The sequence below is a fragment of the Mustelus asterias genome, chromosome 2, assembly GCF_964213995.1.
Source record: "Mustelus asterias chromosome 2, sMusAst1.hap1.1, whole genome shotgun sequence".
NCBI classification, from domain to species: domain Eukaryota; kingdom Metazoa; phylum Chordata; class Chondrichthyes; order Carcharhiniformes; family Triakidae; genus Mustelus; species Mustelus asterias.
The window spans coordinates 17,759,066-17,775,512 of record NC_135802.1 but is presented as its reverse complement, the minus strand read 5'-3'; the positions used below and the strand labels follow the sequence as shown (position 1 = coordinate 17,775,512).

Sequence of the window (16,447 nt, the reverse complement as noted above, 5' to 3'; positions counted from 1 at the left end):
ACCAAGAAACCATAGTCAATTGTCATTAGTGAACCAGATGGATTTTTAAAAAAGGAAGGAAATCTGCCATCCTTATCTGGTCTGGCCTACATGCGATTCCAGATCCACAGCAACGTGGTTGACTTTTAACTGCCCTCCGGGATGAGCAATAAATGCTGACCCAGCCAGCGAACAAATATGAAAAAACATTGGCTAGACTTCAAAAGTACATAATTGGCTGTAAAGTGCTTTGGGATCTGCTGAGGCCACGCTGGGCACTATATTAGTGCAAGTAATGCTTTGAAGCCTTTTTTTTTCCACATGAAAATCAGTGGTTTTCCTGGCAGCATCTAGGTGTAGTTTTGGCAGAGAGTCAATGAAGGGACTGCAAAGTCAGCGAGTAATTTATATCAACATTTCTGGAATGGCATAGTGGGAGCACAGCCTCCTCCCAATCTCTGTAAGGCTGGTGACGTCAGTATGTGTTGTCTCTAGTGCATGTTAGTTGAAGGAGGTGGAAATGGTGTATAACCAGAGGCCTGGGCCATGTTGGAGCTTGGACCCCTAAAGATGGGGGGCTAGAGATTTTGAGGGTACACTCATGGCATCTACGTTGCCCAGGAGAGAGGGCAGACCCAGAATTTCCATGCAACTATTGCTGGCGCCGTCCAGTTAATGAACGGGCGCAGGGCGTCCCCTCACTGTAACCCTTTTCCCTAATCTACAGACTGTGGTAGGGTCGGGGGTGCAATTCTCTGGAAGGTACAAACACAGCCTACCAGCCAGGATCAGCCTCTGATTCGGGAATTTCAGCATCAGGGTATCAATGTAAGAAAGGACTGAGTCTGCCCATTTTCATTAATAATCATCACCCGCACCCTCACACACCTGCTCTGGTCAATTTGGCCCTAAAATTCAAGGTTTTGCTTCTTTCTGATTCCTCCGCATCACTTTTTTTTCTCATCCCGATTCCTTCTCCAGCTTCCAGTTCGGAGATGGAGCATATGTTCCGGTTCATTGAAGTGTCTTGGGTAAATCGTCCGACTTCATTTCCCCACGGTCAAGATCATCTCAGCTCAACTTGTTTCCTTTTCAGAACAATGAAACTCAATAGGGGGACACAAAATCATACAGCGCAACAAAGCCATTCAGCCCATTTACTGCGGCGAGTAACTCACCTTCTGACTCCCCAAAGCCTAGCCACCATGTACAAGGCACAAGTCAGGGATGTGATGGAATACTCCCCACTTGCCTGGATGGATGCAGCTCCAACAACACTCAATAAGCTTGACGCCATCCTGGACAAAGCAGCCCGCTAGATTGGCACCACATCTACAAACATCCACTTCCTCCACCACCGACACTCAGTAGCAGCAGTGTGTACCATCTACAAGATGCACTGCAGCAATTCACCAAAGATCCTTAGACAGCACCTTCCAAACCACACCCACATACACACACACACACACACACACACACACACCCACACACGCCCCCCCCCCCCCCCCCCCGGCAGTCTCTGGGTCAAAATCCTGGAATTCCCTCCCTAACAGCATTGTGGGTCAACCCACAGCATGTGGACTGCAGCGATTCAAGAAGGCAGCTCACCACCACCTTCTCGAGGGCAACTAGGGATGGGCAATAAATGCTGGCTTGCCAGTGACACCCGTGTCCCGCGAATGAATAAAAACCAATGCCAGTGCCAGCTCTTTGGAAAACCAATGGTCCTACTCCCCTGCTCTTTCCATTTTCTTTTCTCTTTCAAGTACAATTTCCTTTCAAAAATTATAGTTGAATTTGCTTCAAGCACTCTTTCAGGCATCTCATTCCAAGTCATCTTAACTTACCGCTTTTAAAAAAAAATCTCATCTTGTCTCCTGGCTCATTTGCAATCTCTTCCTAAAAGGCTCCCCCATCGATCTGCTCTTCCATTGCATCAACCTCTCAATGATAAGGAGACTGGTGAAGAAATTGTCTTCAGGGCAAAAGTCTTGTCCGCCTTGTACAGGTATCATAGAATCCAGGCAGTGTAGGAGGCCATTCAGCCCATCAAGTCTGTATCAACCCTCCAGTTGGCTTATTGCATTTTGCCATCCGTTCCAGATGACGATGGATACATTTTGCAGGTTTGAACTGGAATGTCCTGAGCCAACTCAGGATGGATCGGAGTTCGGGGGGACTTGACAATTAGATTAATTTGATAGCCAAGAACTGTGCATAAACCACGGATGTCAGGGCAGCTAAGTGCCTCTTAAAACTCCTGATAAAACCTCACAACAGTCTTCAAAGGGCTGAGAATCCACCCACTCTAATGAAACATCCAACAGCTCAAGGCAATTCTTAGACCTGTTATTAACTTGTCCACAGCCTACAAAGTGCATCTTAAAAGAAAATTATATTGCTGAGACAAGTAGGTAGCACTTTCACTCTTGAGTCAGGCAGTTAGAGGTTCAAGCCCAACTCCAGGGCCTTGAGCACATTATTCGGCTGACAGTTTGGAGCAGTACTGAGAAAACATTGTGCACACTTTTTCCTGCATGCCCTTTAAGGTGGATGCAAAAGATGGCATGATACTCTTCAAAGAAAAGCAATAAAGATCCCCCCCCCCTTCCACCGCCGTGCCCTGTCCAATATTTTATCACTCAAATGACATAATAAATAAATGGATTATCTGATCGTTATTCCATTATTGTTTGTGGAACCTTGCTAAGTGGAGAATTGGCTGCATGCTTCCTACATTACGATAGTGACTACACTGGGACAGCACGGTGGCACAGTGGTTAGCACTGCTGCCTCACAGCCCCAGGGACCCGGGTTCGATTCCAGCCTTGGGTGACTGTCTGTGCAGAGTCTGCACGTTCTTCCCGTGTCTGTGTGGGATTTCTCCGGTTGCTCCCAATTTCCTCCCACAGTCCTAAAGAGTTTAAAGTTTCTTTATTTATTGTAACAAGTAGGCTTACATTAACACTAGTCACCACACTTTGGCGCCTGTTTGGGTACACTGAGGGAGAATTTAGCACGTCTTTCTGACTGTGGGAGGAAACCGGAGCACCTGGAGGAAACCCACGCAGACACGAGGAGAATGTGCAGACATGCCGGTTGGGTGTATTGGTCATGCTAAATTCTCCCTTAGTGTACTCAAATAGGCGCTGGAGTGTGGTGACTGGGGGATTTTCATTGTAACTTCCTTGCAGTAAGCCTACTTGTGACACTAATAAATAGACTTGAACTTTAAATTTCAAAGGGGGTAAAGCACTTTGTGATGTAACATGGACTTGTTTTCCAATGCATGTGGCCACTTTGCTTCTGTTTTCTCTGTGCTGATTATAAAGCCAATGTACCAGCCTGCTCCAGAAAAACCCTGTCGGGTGCACAAAGTTTCAGTCCATGACCAGAATCTATCAGCGGAGGGCAGATTCACTAGTGTTCTCGAGCTGTATGCATTGACGACAAGACACATGCAACAATTGCCAAAGCAGGTGTATTCATCAGCAGACTTCAAACATCTCTGGGGTCAATGATAAAGAGTAGATCTGTCTACCAAACTAAAAGTCTCTTATAGAGCAATAACTCTACTCACTCTGCTCCTGTGCATGCAAGACTTGTGCTAGCATCATAGAAAGAAGTTCAACCACTTTCACTAAAAACATAGGAACTAGGAGCAGGAGTAGGCCATTCGGCCCTTCGAGCCTGCCCTGCCATTCATTTTGATCATGGCGGATCTTCCATTATATTCTTCCTCTGTTTAGCTGACCAGAACTGAATACAATATTTCAAATATGGTGATGTCATTGGATCAGTAATCCAGAGGCCCAGGCTAATGCGCTGAGAACACAGCTTCAAATCCCACCTCAGCAGCAGGAGAAGTTTAAATTCAATTGTCAAAAATATCTGCAATGTAAAGCTAGTCTCTGTGCCTGGTGACCACTGGACTATCACTATTGTAAAAACCTATCTGGTTCACTAATGTCCCTTTTAAGAAACGAAATCTGACATCTTTACCTGGTCTGGCCGACATGTGACTCCAAAACCCCAGCCATGTGGTTGAGGCTTTTTAAAATTATTCATTTGTGAGACATAGGTGTCGCTGGCTGGCCAGCATTTATTGCCCATCCCTAGTTGCCCTTGAGAAAGCGTGGCTTACTAGACCATTTCAGAAGGCAGTTGAGACTGAACCACATTGCTGTCACTCTGGCGTCACATCTAGGTCAGACCAGGTAAGGATGGCAGATTTCCTTCCCTGAAGGACAGTAGTAAACCTGATGGGTTTTTCCGACAATCGACAATGATTTCATGATTTTCTTTTTATTGAATTCATCTGCCATGGTGGGATTCGAACCCGGGTCCCCAGAACAGTAGCTGAGATTCTGGATTAATAGTCTTAACTGCCCTCTGAAATGGCCTAGCATGCCATCCAGCTCAAGGGCAATTAGGGATGGGCAACCAATGCTGGCTTTGCCCGCGATGCCCACATTGCATGAAAAAATAAAGCTTATTTATTTAATAATTCATCAAAGACAACATGTACGGGAATTCGACATGAATGCATTAACATGTGCGTCTGAAAAGCCTCCGAGGATCAATAAAAAAAGTTTCAGAAGTAAAGCGAGTGTTTATAATGCATTATTGATTAAATAACTAACTGAAAGCTAAATTATTTCATTGTTGAATGTTACAAGTTGGCTACTGTCTCCAAGGACTCAGCGTGCAACTTGTGAATAGGTCAGATTGCAATTACTGGTGGGGTTCCTATAAACACTTATTTTTACATCTTAAATCTTAAATTAGTACATTGTAAAAGACATTGAGGATGATGTTAACAACAAACTCTGTAAGCAAAAGGTTAATCATGATGTGGAGCTGCCGGCGTTGAACTGGGGTAAACACAGTAAGAATTTTAACCACACCAGGTTAAAGTCCAACAGGTTTATTTGGTGGCATTTGCGACCAAATAAACCTGTTGGACTTTAACCTGGTGTTGTTAAAACTCTTACAGCAAAAGGTTAACACAGGTGTTCTAAATCCTTTTTATTTTTTATGGGCCATGTAAATACTTACCATCGGGCTTTGAGGATCACGGAGAAAAGTCACATTAATGAATCGCAGAATCATGCATTACAGAAGGAGGCCATTCAGCCCCTCATGTCATGCTGCCTCTTTAAAAGAGCCTACGGATGAGTCCCAGTCGAGAGCTTCACGTTTTTAGGTGTCCAGATCACCACCAACCTGTCCTGGTCCCCCCCATGCCGACGCTATAGTTAAGAAAGCCCAGCAACGCCTCTACTTTCTCAGAAAACTAAGGGAATTTGGCATGTCAGCTACGACTTTCACCAACTTTTACAGATGCACCACAGAAAGCATTCTTTCTGGTTGTATCACAGCTTGGTATGGCTCCTGCTCTGACCAAGACCGTAAGAAACTACAAAAGGTTGTGAATGTAGCCCAGTCCATCATGCAAACCAGCCTCCCATCCATTGACTCTGTCTACACTCCCCGCTGCCTCGGCAAAGCAGCCAGCATAATTAAGGACCCCGGACATTCTCTCTTCCACCTTCTTCCGTCGGGAATAAGATAGAAAAGTCTGAGCTCACTTACCAACAGACTCAAGAACAGCTTCTTACCTGCTGCCGTTAGACTTCTGAATGGACCTACCTTGCATTAAGTTGATCTTTCTCTACATCCTAGCTATGACAGGCACTCACCTGATGAAGGAGCGGTGCTCCGAAAGCTCATGCTAGCAAATAAACCTGTTGGACTTTAACCTGGTGTTGTGAGACTACTTATTGTGCCTAGCTATGACTGTAACACTACATTCTCCACTCTCTCGTTTCCTTATCTATGAATGGTATGCTTTGTCTGTAAAGCGTGAAAGAAACAATACTTTTCACTGTATGCTAATACATGTGACAATAATAAATCAAATCAAATCAGTCCCCCATCTCTTTCCCCATACCCCTGCAAATCTTTCCATTTCCAGGACTTATCCAGATCTCCGTTGAAAATTGCTACTTTGTTTACACCTCTGCCCTCTTTTTGGGCAGGAGCTCACCAGATCATGACAAGTCAGAGTTTTTTAAAAAACAAAGTCCTCCTCCTTTGTCATCCGGTTCAGTGGCACACGTACACACAGGTCTGGAACACGTTACCTGAGAGCGTGGTGAAGGCAGGTTCAGTGGGACCTTTCAAATGGGAATGAGACTGTTATCTGAAAAGGAAGAATGTGCAAATGTGATGGGCTGAATGGCCTCCTTCTGCACTGTAACAATTCCGTGATGAACCTTAAGTTGCAAAAGGGATTTGGTTAATTGCCTGATGAGAGAATGTTTGCGGCGGCGGCGGGGGGGGGTGCGTGGGCGCAGTGCTGGTTGGGGGGATACTAGCTGGGTGAGGGCACTAGCTGGGGGGCACAAACTTGCTGAGTTACTGTCGCACAGAGCTGGCACAAACACAGTGGCTGGAATTTTACCGTCCCGCCTGCCACAGGAATCCGAGTGGGCGAGGGGTAGACAATGGAAAGGTCCGTTGACCTTGGGCTGGATTTTACGGTTTCAGGACAAATGAGGCCGTATAATCCCACCGGTGTCCTCCTCCGTCGTAGCCACGCTATGATCCTGTTCGATATTCAAATACCTTGTGCAACAATGGGCTAACAGCACTTAAAGCAGAAATAGTCAGGCAATGAGGAAGTCGCACACATAGGTGAGAGTTGGCCATGCTTCGAGGTCAGTGCTGCCAAGGTCAGGACTACGTGTGGCCTGTAAGCTGCAGATTGGACATGCCTGGCTTAACCTGAAAATAATGGTCTCATGTGCTCTCAGTGTTCAGATGGACAGAGCTACTTTGATGCTATCAGAGAAGTCAGAGAGAGAAACCCTACAGTACAGAAAGAGGCCATTCGGCCCATCGAGTCTGCACCGACCACAATCCCACCCAGGCCCTACCCCCATATCCCGACAGATTTATCCACTAATCCCTCTAACCTACGCATCCCAGGACACTAAGGGCAATTTTTTTTTAGCATGGCCAATCAACCTAACCCGCACATCTTTGGACTGTGGGAGGAAACCGGAGCACCCGGAGGAAACCCACGCAGACACGAGGAGAATGTGCAAACTCCACACAGACTATACACGTGAATCATGGGGAACTTAAAGAAAGAACATGCTGGATCATTCCAGCTTGCTAATAATGAATCCAGTAGATTCATTTTGAAGGATAAGGGGAGCAGATTCATGGGAACACCACCACCTAGAGGTTGCCCTCCAAGCCAGTCGCCATCCTGACTTGGTTGTTCCTTCACTGTCGCTGGGTCAAATTCCTAGAATTTGCTCCCTAACAACACTGTGGGTGTACCTACACCTTGGGGTCTGAAGCCATTCAAGAAAAGAAGGCAGCTCAGCACCACCTTCTGAAGGGCATCAAGGAATAGATAGAAACATACATAGAAACTAGAAGCAGGAATAGGCCCTTCAGCCCTTTGAGACTACTCCTCCATTCATTATAATCATGGCTAATCATCAAATTCAATATCCTGATCCTGCCTCCATCCCCCCCAAACCCACCCATATCCCTTGATCCTTTTAGCCCCTAATTTCTTCTTGAAATCATACATTGTTTTGGCCTCGACTTCTTTCTGTGGTAGTGAATTCACATTCACCACTCTCCGGGTGAAGAAATTTCTCCTCATCTCAGTCCTAAAAGGTTCACCCCTTATCTAAGCATACAAATTGGCAAGAAAAAGTAATAGAGCTGAGGATTGGGAGCAGTTTAGTTCAGGACTCTCCCACCATTGGGAACATTCTTTATGAGTTTACCCTGTCGAAGGAGAGAATGCAGAATCTCGTGTTACAATCATAGCTGGACTACAGAGGAAGATCAACTCAATATAAGGCAGGCCCATTCAAAAGTCTGATGGCAGCAGCGAAGAAGCTGTTCTTGAGTCAGTTGGTACGTGATCTCAGACCTTTGTATCTTTCTCCCGACAGAAGAAGGTGGAAGAGAGAATGTGCGGGGTGCGTGGGATCCTTGATTATGTTGGCTGCTTTTCCGAGGCAGGGGGAAGTGTAGACAGAGTCAGTGGATGGGAGGCTGGTTTGCGTGATGGACTCATAGAAGAAATCATAGAAACCCTACAGTACAGAAAGAGGCCATTCGGCCCATCGAGTCTGCACCGACCACAATCCCACCCAGGCCCTACCCCCATATCCCAACAGATTTATCCACTAATCACTCTAACCTACACATCTCAGGACACTAAGGACAATTTTTTTTTAGCATGGCCAATCAACCTAACCCGCATCTCTTTGGACTGTGGGAGGAAACCGGAGCACCCGGAGGAAACCCACGCGGACACGAGGAGAATGTGCAAACTCCACACAGACAGTGACCCAAGCCGGGAATCGAACCCAGGTCTCTGGAGCTGTGAAGCAGCAGTGCTAACCACTGTGCTACCGTGCCGCCCCCAAACAAACTGTGTTAGGTTTGCATTGCGTTTCATCAAAACCTGTCTTTCAGCAGTTGTATTATTTTGTTGTTAACATTTACCAGGTTTTTTACCCCAGCCTTGACATCAAATCATATTGAAAGCCACTTCTGCCATCCACATGAATTAAAGAAATTTCTCTCTGCCCTGGAGAATTTTTAAAAAAACCATATGGGTTGATATCAGTGAATTCAGTCGGGAAACCTTGTGTGACCTTGAGTTAGTCTGACCATTCAAAGTGAGAGAGACAGCAATATCATATCCTGCAGAAAATCAACGCTGCAGCACAATGTTTTTATTCATTCAAGGGATGTGGGGGTTTCTGGTTAAGTCAGCAGTTAATGCCCAACCCTCAATGCCCTTGGGAAGATGGTGGTGAGCTGCCTTCTTAAACTGCTGCAGTCCACTTGACGTAGGTACACCCACAGTGCCCTTAAAGTAAAAGTTAAAGTTTATTTATTAGTCACAAGTAAGGCTTACATTTACACTGCAATGAAGTTACTGTGAAAATCCCCTAGTCGCCACACTCCGGTGCCTGTTTGGGTAACACTGAGGGAGAATTTAGCACCTGAGGCCAATGCACCCTAACCAGCACGTCTTTCAGACTGTGGGAGGGAAACCGGAGGACCTGGAGGAAACCCACGCAGACACGGGGAGAACGTGCAGACTCCACACGGACAGTGACCCAAGCCGGGAATCGAACCAGGTTCCCTGGCGCTGTGAGGCAGCAGTGCATATCACTGTGCCACCGTGCTGCCTGTCAGGGAGGGAATTCCAGGATTTTGACCCAGTGACTGCGAAGGAATGGTGATATATTTCCAAATCAGGATGGTGAGTGACTTGGAGGGGAACTTTCAGGTGGTGGTGTTCCCAGGTAACTGCTGCTCTTGTCCTTCTAGATGGAAGTGGTCATGGGTTTGGAAGGTGCTGTATATCTAAGGATCTTTGGTGAATTGCTGCAGTGCATCTTGTAGATAGTACACACTGCTGCTACTGTGCGACGGTGGTGGAGGGAGTGCCAATCAAGCGGGCTGCTTTGTCTTGGATGATGTCAAACATCTTGAGGGATTATGTTCATGGAATACCAATAATTGTTTTTACAGTATCATTGTGAAAAATATAGAGTGAGATTCGTGAGTAAAAAGAGCAGAGAAGGAATTGCAAATCTACTTAAACCAATGTACATTTTTCCTTAATGCCCTTTAGGGAAGCGAACCTGCTGTTATTATTTAGTCGGCTTGTATATGATTCAAGTCCCCTCACCCTCATGCCAGATTTCGGCAGTGACCTGGCAGACCCACTCACTGTATTAAACAGCTATTAGCTGTTAAACAAGAAGGCCTAGGGTGGGGCCAGGAATGCCCAAAGGCCCAGAATGGTTTTTTTATTTCACAAACAATCTGTGTTTGCTTTCAAGAGGAAGATTTTGGACTGCTGATGCTTTCAGACAGTCTGAGTGGATTATCTGGCAATTTTACCTGACAGTAGAGGATGAGTATTTTTCCTGAATTCCTGGAGCTTCAGTAGCTGAAGGTGCCAATTCAACAATGCAGACCAGCGGGCTCTGCGGCATTTAAACGCGCTGTTGCCCTTCAACAGCAACATGCACTTATCCCACCCACACACTCTCGCACACCCACACATTGTCCACTCCAGTCAGGAGTCTCACAACACCAGGTTAAAGTCCAACAGGTTTATTTGGTAGCACAAGCTTTCGGAGCACTGCCCCTTCATCAGGTAAGCGCTGCCCCTTCATCACTCACCTGACGAAGGGGCAGCACTCCGAAAGCTCATGCTACCAAATAAACCTGTTAGACTTTAACCTGGCGTTGTGAGACTTCTTACTGTGCCTACCCCAGTCCAACACCGGCATCTCCACATCATGGCTCCACTCCAGCCCAGAGGCACGCACATGCACACACACACCCCAACCCAGACACACACACCCCACCCCAGATGCACACACACACACACGCACGCACACACACACACACGCACCCCACCACACAAGTACACACACGCATGCACCCCATCTCTCACACCCGCACCCCACCGCACAAGCACACACATGCATGCACCCCATCCACACACACGCATGCACCCCATCCCACACACACACGCACCCCACCACACAAACACCCCATCCCACACACACACACACACACACCCCATCCCAGACATGCACATGCACACACGCACCCCACACCCTCTCACACACACACCACACGCACCCCTTCACACACAAAACCCACACACACTCCACACACACACCTCTTCATACACACACCCCTTCATACACACAACCCACACACACCCCCTCACACACACCCCTTCACACACACAACCCACACACACTCCACACACACACCTCCTCATACACACAACCTGACCTGAATTCCAGCTGAATTTTAAAAAATAAAATTGCCTCTGGATACCTTGTTGACTTTTCACCTCTTGCTGGATTTTCTACAGTTACTGAGCTGCCCCTTCCAAAACGGCAATTGCAAATTGATAATTTTATTCTCAGAAGTTTTTTTTTAAAAATCCATATTTCCCAGGTTTTTTTTGCAAAGCAGAGTCTGTGCCGGCTTGTATCAAGGTTCCATTGGAACCGACATTAAAAACAACAAGAGCTCAGGGCCACATTCCTACTCCTGTCCACCTTGTTTTCGGCCAATGTTGGAGGCATTTGGGTCAAGATTCTTCGCATATTTGAAGCCGTGCTGTTTGACACTTAACAAAGGTTCTCCAGCGTAAAGGAACCAGTTGTGGTGAGAGCTTGATACTCGAAATTTTAAAGAAAGACAGGGCATACCAGAAATACACTGCAATCAATCACACACATCCTAAACAAGATTGGCATCTTAATGCTTCAGGGCGAGACCAGCTGTCAGAACCTGAATGGAAATTTATTGTACGGCCGAGTCCAATTATTTGTTGCAGTTGATATTTTGACTGTATTGTGGAAACTTTAACATCAGTGAGCGGGTGGAATTGGGTGCTGATAGTTGGGGGGTGGCGCGTGAAGGAAAGGAAAGGTGGGGTGCCTTTGGATAGGCAAAGAGTGGAAGTGTATCAGGAACCTGTAGTAAGTCTTCGGAGGCAGAAGTCCCTTCACCAAAATCCCTTCATTTACAGTTCCAACAGCAGTACACAGAGTGCTATCAGTCAGCAGGCTACCTTCAGGAGTGCCAGAGGAACTGACAGTCCCGGTTAAATACAAGGAAAAGACTCCCTGATTGGCCCATCAATTGACTTCTTAATCGGGGGGTTTATATTCCAATAGGCCAACCTCAATAGCCTGATTGAAGTCACTACAGAACCCAACTCCAAACAGTCAACCTCTGGGTTTTAGTCAGTGCATGGGGTCCAAAACCAGGTCACTTCCAGCCCCCGCAACATGATGCACACTTCAACCCCGCGTACACCTTTTGTGCGATCAGGGTCACCATTGTGAACCATGTGTGAAATTTGAATTTCTTCCCTCTGTGTCTCCCCTTCACTCTGCTCCTCAGCTTTTAACATGCGCTGGGGTGGGTTTTGGAAGACTTAAAAAAAAAACCCATGCTGCAGAAATCATGACCACTAGGGGAAGCCTGTTGAGGAGTCAGGAATTGTCTCACTGGTGAGTGTCAAATATTTTGACAATTTCAAATGTCACTCAGAGAATCCCATTAGCGAAGAAGGAGGCCATTCGGCCCATCAGATCTGCACTAACTCTCTCACAGAGTATCTTACCCAGGCCCACTACCCCAACCTATCCTATGGCTAATCTATCTAACCTACACATCCAGAGCACTCAGAGGAAACCCATGCAGTCACAGGGAGAACATGCAAACTCCACACAGATATTCACCCAAGGCTGGAGTTGAACCCAGGTCCCTGGTGCTGTGAGGCAGTGATGCTAGGTGCTGTGAGGCAGTGATGCTAACCACTGTGCCACTGTACCACCTTGTTAGATGTTGTAATGTCAATGTGTTTTAACTGCAATGATTCAATCACAGGACTCAGTCCTCAAAGGGTAAAATGACCATTACATTGATCAATATTGTTTAAATATTAAGATGCAATATAGTATTTTTTCCAATGGAAATAAATCCCATATGCATTCAAAATGGAAGAAAACACTGTGTAGGATCTCTAGTGTATAATCTAATTTAAATGCCGAGAGCCCTTTTAAATTGAAAAAATAGCCTCCAATTAGAGAGCAAGAAAACTCAGCCACCTGGATTGTTTTGTCTAACAGGATATCTGATGTGGCTTGGGAAAAAAGGCCATCCGTTTTTTCAGTTTCAATAAAATTCATTGCTTACATTTCTTACATTTCTTACATTGAGTTTATTGTAACTCAGTCTATTGATAATGCTTGGGTGAGTTTCAAAAGCTATAGAACCACTTTGCTTAGCATGCTGCTGTGTTCAGATTTAGAACGAAGACACTATTAAAATGCTTGGATCTGCTAAATGAAAAAGTGATCATTTTCACAACAGGGATTTCATTTTTTTTAAGTGGCTTTTGTGAATGAGAGTTTTTAAAGCTTGCTACGTGTTTGAACGACAGTTCTAATAGATTGTTAGAAGCTTTCTAAAGTGTCTGTTTGAAAGACATCCTGAGATCTATCCATAGTGGATAAGGGTAAGTGATTATGTATGATATACATGGTGGAGCGGGGTTGGGGGGGTGTGCATGGAACATAAGAACTAGGAGTAGGAGTAGGCAATCCGGCCCCTTGAGCCTGCTCCGCCGTTCAATAAGATCATGGCTGATCTTTTTGTGGACTCAGCTCCACTTACCCGCCCGCTCACCATAACCCTTAATTCCTTTACTGTTCAAAAATGTATCTATCCTTGCCTTAAAAACATTCAATGAGGTAGCCTCAACTGCTTCACTAGGCAGGGAATTCCACAGATTCACAACCCTTTGTGTGAAGAAGTTCCTCCTCAACTCAGTCCTAAATCTGCTTCCGCTTATTTTGAGGCTATGCCCCCTAGTTCTAGTTTCACCCGCCAGTAGAAACAACTTCCTTGCTTCTATCTTATCAATTCCCTTCATAATCTCATATGTTTCTATAAGATCTCCCCTCATTCTTCTGAATTCCAATGAGTATAGCCCCAGTCTACTCAGTCTCTCCTCATAAGCCAACCCTCTCAACTCCAGAATCAACCTAGTGAATGTCCTCTGCACTCCCTCCAGTGCCAGTATATCCTTTCTCAAGTAAGGAGACCAAAACTGTACACAGTACTCCAGATGTGGCCTCACCTGCACCTTATACAGCTGCAACATAACGTCGCTGTTTTTAAACTCCACCCCTCTCGCAATGAAGGACAAAATTCAATTTGCCTTCTTAATTACCTGCTGCACCTGCAAACCAACTCCTTGAGATTCCTGCACAAGGACACCCAGGTCCCTCTGCACAGCAGCATGCTGCAATTTTTTACTATTTAAATAATAGTCCATTTTGCTGTTATTCCTACCAAAATGGATGACCTCACATTTACCAACATTGTACTCCATCTGTCAGACCCTCGCCCACTCACTTAGACTATCTATCTCCCTTTGCAGACTTTCAGCATCCTCTGCACACTTTGCTCCGCCACCCATCTTAGTGTCATCTGCGAATTTTGACACACTACACTTGCTCCCCAACTCCAAATCATCTATGTAAATCGTAAACAATTGCGGTCCCAACATTGATCCCTGAGGCACACCACTAGTCGCTGATCGCCAACCAGGAAAACACACATTTACCCCCACTCTTTGCTTTCTGTTAGTTAACCAATCCTCTATCCATGCTAATACATTACTCATAATGGAAGAGGCGTGGAGGATGAATGTGAGGGTGAGATTAAGGGGGCGTAACAATGACGTCGGGTACTGGACTGTTGTGCCTGGGAACTGAGGTGGGCCCTCTAACCAGCCCCCCTCTTCCTCCACACTCCTCCCACGTTCCATCGCAGCTCGCAATACCCAAGTAGGAAGTCTCACAACACCAGGTTAAAGTCCAACAGGTTTATTTGAAATCATGAGCTTTCGGAGCGCTGCTCCTTCATCAGGAGAGGTTGGTATCCTCTCCACTTTGAGCCGGCGGTTTGTGGTGTCGATGGTAGCCATGATGTGGTCCTCTCCACAACATGGAATACCCAAAACCACTCCCTGTCCACGTGTCTCAAATATAACGCAGTGGGGTTTGGAGAGAGTCTGACATTCCAGAAGAAGCAGGCGGGCTTTGATTTTTGTTTCCCCATCCCTGTACAAATGTTCAGCCCATAAAAATTTATTCTTTTACTTTCCAGCCTTGAAATTCACTGGCATAATACTCAAAGTTTAAAGACCCCCGATCCAAATGTGCGTAAATACCTCCTTTTTTGCTTTCCTGTTTTCGTGTTGGACTTGTGCATCTGATGACTGGACAAACAACTTGCAATGCTGAACCGAGAGTGGGAAAGAAGGATTTTAAACAACACTTGGCCAATTTTTGCTTTTATGAGCTAGTGAGATTTTTGAATAGGCAACTTGCACCAGGTCAGTCTCAATGGCGTAGGTTCGGGTATGTTGCTCCTGTTCTGCTGTCTATCGCTCCCACTCGTGTTGCTTAACTTACTGGGGAAGCATGTTTTTCCACTGCAGCCCTCCCCGGCCACAGCTCTTTCACACTATCTAGAAAACTGGTTGCGACATGTGGCACGCTGACATCTACTCTGAAAGTCAGGATAATTCCAATCGAGTGGCCATTGTGTGTCGGCAATTGTGTTTTCACAATGAGACTTGGCGCAGTTGGGTCAGGGATTGATTTTTCTCTCTCTCCCCATGGTAAACAAGTGCTATGATGCAGAGGGGGTTTTAAATAATACCATGGACCTGCTGATCAGAGCAAATCGAGATTCCATCACAACAGCCAGTGAGCATGTGGAGCTAACAGGGTCAAAGTCTGATCAGCAAATAGTCAGCCATTTTGGAAACTTTCCTGCAGCATGTTGCGTTGTCAATTCAGATTATCTTTATTTACGATCGGAAGGCCACGGAATAAAACCACCATTATCTTTCGAACAACTTGCCAGGTGTGTGCGCGTGTCTCTGTGTGCGCGTGTCTCTGTGCACGTGTCTCTGTGCGCGCGAGTCTCTGTGTGCGCGTGTCTCTGTGCGCGAGTCTCTGTGTGCACGAGTCTGTGTGCGCGAGTCTCTGTGCGCGCGAGTCTCTGTGCGCGCGAGTCTCTGTGCGCGCGAGTCTCTGTGTGCGCGAGTCTCTGTGTGCGCGAGTCTCTGTGCGCGTGTCTCTGTGTGCGCGAGTCTCTGTGTGCGCGTGCCTCTGTGTGCGCGTGCCTCTGTATGCGCGAGTCTCTGTGCGCGCGAGTCTCTGTGCGCGCGTGTCTCTGTGCGCGAGTCTCTGTGTGCGCGAGTCTCTGTGTGCGCGAGTCTCTGTGTGCGCGAGTCTCTGTGCGCGTGTCTCTGTGTGCGCGAGTCTCTGTGTGCGCGTGCCTCTGTGTGCGCGAGTCTCTGTGTGCGCGTGTCTCTGTGCGCGAGTCTCTGTGTGCGCGAGTCTCTGTGTGCGCGAGTCTCTGTGCGCGAGTCTCTGTGCGCGTGTCTCTGTGTGCGCGAGTCTCTGTGTGCGCGTGCCTCTGTGTGCGCGTGCCTCTGTGTGCGCGTGCCTCTGTATGCGCGAGTCTCTGTGCGCGCGAGTCTCTGTGCGCGCGTGTCTCTGTGTGCGCGCGTGTCTCTGTGTGCGCGCGTGTCTCTGTGCGCGCGTGTCTCTGTGCGCGCGTGTCTCTGTGCGCGCGTGTCTCTGTGCGCGCGTGTCTCTGTGCGCGCGTGTCTCTGTGCGCGCGTGTCTCTGTGCGCGCGTGTCTCTGTGCGCGCGTGTCTCTGCGCGCGTGTCTCTGTGCGCGCGAGTCTCTGTGCGCGCGTGTCTCTGTGCGCGCGAGTCTCTGTGTGCGCGTGCCTCTGTGTGCGCGTGCCTCTGTATGCGCGAGTCTCTGTGCGCGCGAGTCT

The 16,447-nt window shown here is 47.0% G+C and overlaps 1 protein-coding gene across 9 annotated transcripts in view; it reads left to right on the top strand.

The window, feature by feature from the left end:
• LOC144506100 (5'-AMP-activated protein kinase subunit gamma-2-like) overlaps positions 1-16,447 on the top strand; it is a 496,688-nt gene that overhangs the window by 121,042 nt on the left and 359,199 nt on the right. The window contains exon 1 of one of the 9 annotated variants that reach the window (XM_078231974.1): positions 15,440-15,519. The exons of the other annotated variants lie outside the window; for them this stretch is intronic. The gene's annotated coding sequence lies outside the window, so the exon portion shown is untranslated. Of the gene's footprint in view, positions 1-15,439; positions 15,520-16,447 lie in introns of those variants that run through there. 9 annotated transcript variants of the gene reach the window in all.